Source organism: Triticum aestivum, chromosome 2D, assembly GCF_018294505.1.
Source record: "Triticum aestivum cultivar Chinese Spring chromosome 2D, IWGSC CS RefSeq v2.1, whole genome shotgun sequence".
NCBI lineage: Eukaryota > Viridiplantae > Streptophyta > Magnoliopsida > Poales > Poaceae > Triticum > Triticum aestivum.
The window spans coordinates 578,758,841-578,766,923 of NC_057799.1; positions in this window are offsets into that span (position 1 = coordinate 578,758,841).

Consider the following 8,083-nt stretch of genomic DNA (forward strand, 5'->3'; position numbering starts at 1 on the left):
CAATGAATTAAATAATAAGAAAAATGATAATGCTGTTAGAGTTGTGACTAGAGGGGGTAGAATGACTCAGGAACCCTTGTATCCTGAGGGCCACCCTAAGAGAATTGAGAAAGATTCTCAGAGAACTAATGTTGATACACCTAGTCCTTCTAAGAAGAAGAAAAAGAAAAATGATAGGACTTTGCATACTTCTAGTGAACCTGTTGTTGACACACCTGAGAATCCCAATGATATTTCTATTTCTGATGCTAAAACACAATCTGGTAATGAACATGAACCTAGTGATAATGTTAATGATGATGTTCATGTTGATGCTCAACCTAGCAATAACAATGATGTAGAGATTGAACCCGCTGTTGATCTTGATAACCCACAATCAAAGAACCAACGTTATGATAAGAGAGACTTCATTGCTAGGAAGCACGGTAAAGAAAGAGAACCATGGGTTCAGAAACCCATGCCTTTTCCTCCTAAACCATCCAAGGAAAAGGATGATGAGGATTTTGAGCGCTTTGCTGAAATGATTAGACCTATCTTTTTACGTATGCGTTTGACTGATATGCTTAAAATGAATCCTTATGCTAAGTATATGAAAGATATTGTTACTAATAAAAGAAAGATACCGGAAGCTGAAATTTCCACCATGCTTGCCAATTATACTTTTAAAGGTGGAATATCAAGGAAACTAGGAGATTCCGGAGTACCAACTATACCATGCTCCATTAAGAGAAACTATGTTAAAACTGCTTTATGTGATCTTGGAGCCGGTGTTAGTGTTATGCCTCTCTCTTTATATCGTAGACTTGATTTGAATAAGTTGACACCTACTAAAATATCTTTGCAAATGGCCGATAAATCAACTGCTATACCTGTCGGTATTTGTGAGGATGTGCCTGTTGTGGTTGCAAACGTTATTATTTTAACGGACTTTGTTATTCTTGATATTCCCGAGGACGATAGTATGTCGATTATCCTCGGTACACCCTTTTTGAATACTGCAGGGGCTGTCATTGATTGCAACAAAGGCAATGTCACTTTTCATGTTAATGGTAATGAGCATACGGTACACTTTCCGAGGAAACAACCTCAAGTCCATAGTATCAATTCTATTGGAAAAATTTCAACAATTATTATTGGAGGTTTTGAATTTCCTCTTCCTACTGTTAAGAAGAAATATGATATTCTTATTGGGGACGTGCATATCCCCGTTGAGGTAACCTAGTGTTATTCAAAATTTCTCCGGTTCCATGTTATTCGGAAAGAGTTTGTTAACAAGACTTGATCAACCTTGTCAATGGATTCCTTTTGATGAGCATGAGATGGATGAAGTTAGAAAGCACAACTTTCTGTACCCTCCTTTTACTTTATGTTATTTAGATTAAATAAAGCAAAAATAGTATTTTCTGTCTGTTTTCTGAATTATCCTTGCGGTAAAAAATACACCAAAAATAAAAGTTCTCCAAATGTCCTGAAAATTATATATGGTTTTTTGTAGAATATTTAAGAATATCTGGCACTGAGAACACACCAGGGGGAGCCACCACCTGGCCACGAGGGTCCAGGGTGCACCCACCCCCTGGGCGTACCCCCTGCCTCGTGGACCCCACATGGCCCCCTCCACTTATTCCAGCACCCACTCACTTCGTCTTCCTCCAGAAAAAATCCTCCCATAGCTCGAACCCGTGATCTAGCTCATCTTGCTGCCATTTTTGATCTCCTTGCTCAAAGCTCCACTTAGAAAACTATTTTGGAAGATTGTTCTTCGGTATGTGACTCCTCCAATGGTCCAATTAGTTTTTGTTCTAGTGCTTTATTTATTGCAAATTGGTGCTTCTTAGGTGACCTTGTTCTTGAGCTTGCATGTCAAATTTATATGGTCAAAAGTAGTTTTAATGCATGATATAGCCTCTAGGCACTTGTGGGAGCAGTTGCTATCAATCTTGTTGAGTTTGTTTCACTTTTATTGTGAGTCACTAAAAATTTCATAAATTTTCAGAGGAAGAAAATGTTGAAGAGATTGTTGAGAGGCTCTTCAAGCCGAAGCTCGAAGGATAAGCAGAATGAGGAAAATAAAAAGCCCAAATACAATCTTCCTCGCACTACAGAGGTTCGGCCGTGCGAATGGCCTTGCGAAGAATTCTTGAGAGTTGCCGGAATTTATGATGGTTTTTATTACTTGGCTAAGAATGCAGGCCTCATCGACTTCCTCAACGACCCGCGCGAATGATAACCCACAAGTATAGGGGATCAATTGTAGCCTCTTTCGATAAGTAAGAGTGTCGAACCCAACGAGGAGCTAAAGGTAGAACAAATATTCCCTGAAGTTCTATCGACCACCGATACAACTCTACGCACGCTTAACGTTCGCTTTACCTAGAACAAGTATGAAACAAGAAGTACTTTGTAGGTGTTTTTGGATAGGTTTGCAAGCTAATAAAGAGCACTTAAATAAAAAGTAGGGGCTGTTTAGATGAAGACACAACTAAGTTAGTTTTAGTAGAGAGCTTTTTGTCACGAGAAAGTTATTTGTCCCTAGGCAATCGATAACTAGACCGGTAATCATTATTGCAATTTTATTTGAGGGAGAGGCATAAGCTAACATACTTTCTCTACTTGGATCATATGCACTTATGATTGGAACTCTAGCAAGCATCCGCAACTACTAAAGATCATTAAGGTAAAACCCAACCATAGCATTAAAGCGTCAAGTCCTCTTTATCCCATACGCAACAACCCCCTTACTCGGGTTTGTGTTTCAGTCACTCATGCAACCCACTATAAGCGAATCATGAACGTATTGCAACACCCTACAGCGGGGATCCCTCATGCTTGCGCGACACGGAGAGCACCATAGGACAGCACCAATAATAAAACATGCAACTCAAGCCAATCTTGATCATCAAATAACCCATAGGACAAAACGGATCTACTCAAACGTCATAGGATAGCCATACATCATTGGGAAATAATATATAGTGTTGAGCACCATGTTTAAGTAGAGATTACAGCGGGTAAGAGAGGGGTTACACCGCTTTATAGAGGGGAGAAGAGTTGGTGATGATGGCGGTGAAGTTGTTGGTGAAGATTGCGGTGATGATGATGGCCCCGGCGGTGTTCCGGCGCCACAGGAAGAGAGGGGGAGAGGGCCCCCCTTCTTCTTCTTCCTTGACCTCCTCCCTAGATGGGAGAAGGGCTTCCCCTCTGGTCCTTGGTCTCCATGGCATGGGAGGGGCGAGAGCCCCTCCAAGATTGGATCTGTCTCTCTGTCTCTCTCTGTTTCTGCGCTCTCGTCTGCTGCCCTTTCACCGTTTCTTTTATATCCAGAGATCTGTAACTCTGATTGGGTTGAATCTTTCGTCCATATTTTTCTCATAAAATTAGCTTTCTTGCGGCAAAAGAAGAGCGTCAACCGCCTTACGGGGTGCCCACGAGGGTCCAGGTCGCGCCCCCTGCCTCGTGGCCCCCTCGGGCACCGTCTCGCGTTGATTTTACTTCCCAAAAAACATAAATATTCCAAAATAATTCTCCGTCCGTTTTTATCCCGTTTGGACTCTGTTTGATATTTGGTTTCTGCGAAACATAAACATGCAACAAACTGGAACTGGCACTGGGCACTGGATCAATATGTTAGTCCCAAAAATAGTATAAAAAGTTGCCAAAAGTATATGAAAGTTGTAGAATATTGGCATGGAACAATCAAAAATTATAGATACGATGGAGACGTATCAGCGAACAGTATCTCCTACTCACTAATATTTTCGTGCACAATTTTTATTTCCATGCTAAGAAATCACGACCTTCAGTGGAGTTTCACTTATATGATGAGGTTAAAGAAATGTCACTATATGATTTTTGTCGGGTCTGTAAGATACCCTTTGCGGGCAGCATAGAGGAACCACATCGTAATGATGTGGAGGGGTTTATTGATACGATTGATATAGGGGAAACGAGGAAAGTTTCCGATGCAAGAATTACTAGTATACATTTTCCTGTTCTACGTTATTTTGCGATATTTGCTAGTAGATGCTTAATTGGTTGCGGGAACAGTGGAAATCTTAGTGCCCCTGATATTGTCATTTTGCGCCATGCTTTGTTTCGTGATACACCTTTCAGCTTAGGCGCTATCATTGCTAAACGATTAAGTCTGAATCGTACAAAGGGCCCCATCTTCGGAGGCATCTTTGCTTCACGCCTTGCTGAACACTTTGAGATACCTATTAGGCATTATGAGAAAGAGGAAAAGTTGCTCCCCCTGTTTTTCTAGATTATAAGAGTATGGTAGCACATGATTTTATTGTTAAAGATAAGAAGAAGATGCTTAAGTATAAATTGATATGTGATAAAAAATTACAATGGGGTTATTACCTTGTCTGCTCCCTCTTTGTTTAACCTACTTTCAGGCATGTACCTCATCTTGCCGGAGGCCGTTTATGCATACCGGAGCCGGACACAAGTTCCAGAGCCTGAGCTTGAGCCACCACTTGACCCTTACCGGCAGTCTGTTTATCAGTGGGATCCGGAGGAGATTGCCAACCAGTGGCACCCAGAGGACACTCCTCCATACACCGGAGAGGGCAGCTTTGATCCGTGGCCATAGACCAACTTAGGCCAAAAGCCTAAGCTTGGGGGAGTACGTATTTCTCACCGATATTACATTCATGTTCACACACTCATTCTAGTAGTCGGTGCTCATACTTTTTCATTGTACCATCCATGCTAGTTTATTTTCTTTTCTAAGCCTTCTTCTTGTGTGTTTGAAAATCTTTAAGAAAAATCAAAAAAATTAGTTGTAGCTTTTAGCTAGTTTACTTTCCATGCATGTAGTTGTAGTAATTAAAGGAAAACCCAAAAAGATTTTTTGTTCTTCTTTTGCTTGTTGGGAGCTTTCCCGTGTAAATAGTTTTATTTCTTTTCTTGTTCTTCGGGGGTCGAGAGGAGAAGACCATGATGAAAATGTTGAAGTGGCTCTTATATGCATTATTGTTGATTTAACCAAGATCCCATATTACCTTGTCTTCTCCCTTGTATTAAATGCTTGCAGATTCCAGCTTAGTTCAATGCACGTGCACTATTATTATTATCCGCACCGTTCGGTCGTGCTAGTGAAAGGCAATAATGACGATATATGATGGACTGATTGAGATGAGAGAAGCTGGTATGAACTCGACCTATCTTGTTTTTGTAAATATGATTAGTTCATCGTTTCTGATTCAGCCTATTATGAATGAAACTTGTTTGCAATGACAATTAGAGATTATAGTTGCTCATGCATGCCATGCTCAATTAGCTAGGAGTTTATAATGGTTTACCTCGCGTGCCAACATGCTATTAAAATGGTTGTGATGTGGTATGATAGGGTGGTATCCTCCTTTGAACGATTCTAGTGGCTTGACTTCGCACATGTTCACGCATGTAGTTGAAACAAAATCAACATAGCCTCCACGATATTTACGTTCATGGTGAATTATATCCTACTCATGCTTGCACTCAGTGTTGATTAATTTTAATGCATGTTCATGACTGTTGTCGCTCTCTAGTTGGTCGCTTCCCAGTCTCTTTCTAGCCTTCACTTGTACTAAGCGGGAATACTGCTTGTGCATCTACTTCCATAAACCCAAGAGTTATTCCATATGAGTCCGCCATACCTTCCTATATGCGGTATCTACCTGCCGTTTCAAGTAAATTTGTGTGCCAAACTCTAAACCTTCAAATGAAATTATGTTTTGTATGCTCGAATAGCTCATGTATCAACTAGGGTTGTCTATATCTTCCATGCTAGGTGGGTTATTCTCACGAGGAGTGGACTCCGCTCCTCATTCACGACAAAATGACTGGTACCGGGATGCCCAGTCCCATGCTTAAATCAAAATAATTGCAAACAAAACTCCCCCAGGACTGTTGTTAGTTGGAGGCACCCGTTGTTTCGGGCAAGCCATGGATTGATGCTTGTTGGTGGTGGGGGAGTATAAACTTTACCATTCTGCTTGGGAACTGCCTATAATGTGTGTAGCATGGAAGATATCGAGATCTCTTGGTTGTTATGTTGACAATGAAAGTATACCACTCAGAATATTATTTATCTCTGTTTCAAAACTCGAGCTCTCGCACCTCTGCAAATCCCTGCTTCCCTCTGCGAAGGGCCTATCTATTTGCTTTTATGTTGAGTCATCACCCTCTTATTAAAAAGCACCAACTGGAGAGCACCGCTATCATTTGCATGCATTACTATTAGTTTACATTGAGTATGACTGTGACTAGATCTCTTTTAACATGAATTACAATGTCTAGTCAGTCCTTGATCTTCAGGGGTGCTCTGCATTTATGTTTTGTGGTCTCAGAAAGGGCTAGCGAGATACCATCTTGTTATATCATATTATGATTGTTTTGAGAAAGTGTTGTCATCCGAGATTTATTATTATTGCTCGCTAGTTGATTATGCCATTGATATGAGTAAACATGAGACCTAAGTGTTATTGTGAATATGGTTAGTTCACAATCTTTGCTGAAAACTTGAATGCTGGCTTTACATATTTGCAACAACAAGAGCAAACAGAGTTTGTAAAAGTTTTTCTTTATCACTTTCAGTTTGTCAACTAAATTGCTTGAGGACAAGCAAAGGTTTAAGCTTGGGGAGTTGATACGTCTCCAATGTATCTACTTTCCCAAACACTTTTGCCCTTGTTTTGGACTCTAACTTGCATGATTTGAATGGAACTAACCCGGACTGACGTTGTTTTCAGCAGAATTGCCATGGTGTTATTTTTGTGCAGAAATAAAAGTTCTCGGAATGACCTGAAACTTCACGGAGAATATTTTTGGAATTAATAAGAAATACTGGTGAAAGAATCAACACCAAGGGGCCCACACCCTGTCCACGAGGGTGGAGGGCGCGCCCCCTGCCTCGTGGGCCCCCTGAGGCTCCACCGACCTCAACTCCAACTCTATATATTCACGTTCGGGGAGAAAAAAATCAGAGAGAAGGATTCATCGCGTTTTACGATACGGAGCCACTAACAAGCCCTAATCTCTCTCTGGAGGGCTGATCTGGAGTCCGTTCGGGGCTCCGGAGAGGGGAATCCGTCGCCATCGTCATCATCAACCTTCCTCCATCACCAATTTCATGATGCTCACCGCCGTGCGTGAGTAATTCCATCGTAGGCTTGCTGGACGGTGATGGGTTGGATGAAATTTACCATGTAATCGAGTTAGTTTTGTTAGGGTTTGATCCCTAGTATCCATTATGTTGTAAGATTGATGTTGCTATGACTTTGCTATGCTTAATGCTTGTCACTAGGGCCCGAGTGTCATGATTTCAGATCTGAACCTATTATGTTTGCATGAATATATGTGAGTTCTTGATCCTATCTTGCAAGTCAATAGTCAGCTACTATGTGTTATGATCCGGTAACCCCGAAGTGACAATAATTGGGACGATTCCCGGTGATGAGCGTAGTTTGAGGAGTTCATGTATTCACTAAGTGTTAATGCTTTGGTCTGGTACTCTATTAAAAGGAGGCCTTAATATCCCTTAGTTTCCAATAGGACCCCGCTGCCACAGGAGGGTAGGACAAAAGATGTCATGCAAGTTCTTTTCCATAAGCACGTATGACTATATTTGAAATACATGCCTACATTACATTGATGAACTGGAGCTAGTTTTGTGTCACCCTATGTTATAACAGCTGCATGAGGAATCACAACCGACATAATTATCCATCACTAATCCAATGCCTACGAGCTTTCCACATATTGATCTTTGCTTAGTTACTTTTCCGTTGCCACTGTTACAATTACTACAAAACTATTACCGTTACTTTTGCCACCATTACCGTTACTTCCATACTACTTTGCTACTAAATATTTTGCTGCAGATATTAAGTCTTACAGGTGTGGTTGAATTGACAACTCAACTGCTAATACTTGAGAATATTTTTTGGCTCCCCTTGTGTAGAATCAATAAATTTGCGTTGAATAATCTACCCTCGAAAACTATTGCGATCCCCTATAATTGTGGGTTATCAGCGGGCCGGGCTGGCGCTGGCGTCAAGCTTGCCATTGCTCTTGCCGAAGATACCCATGGCTA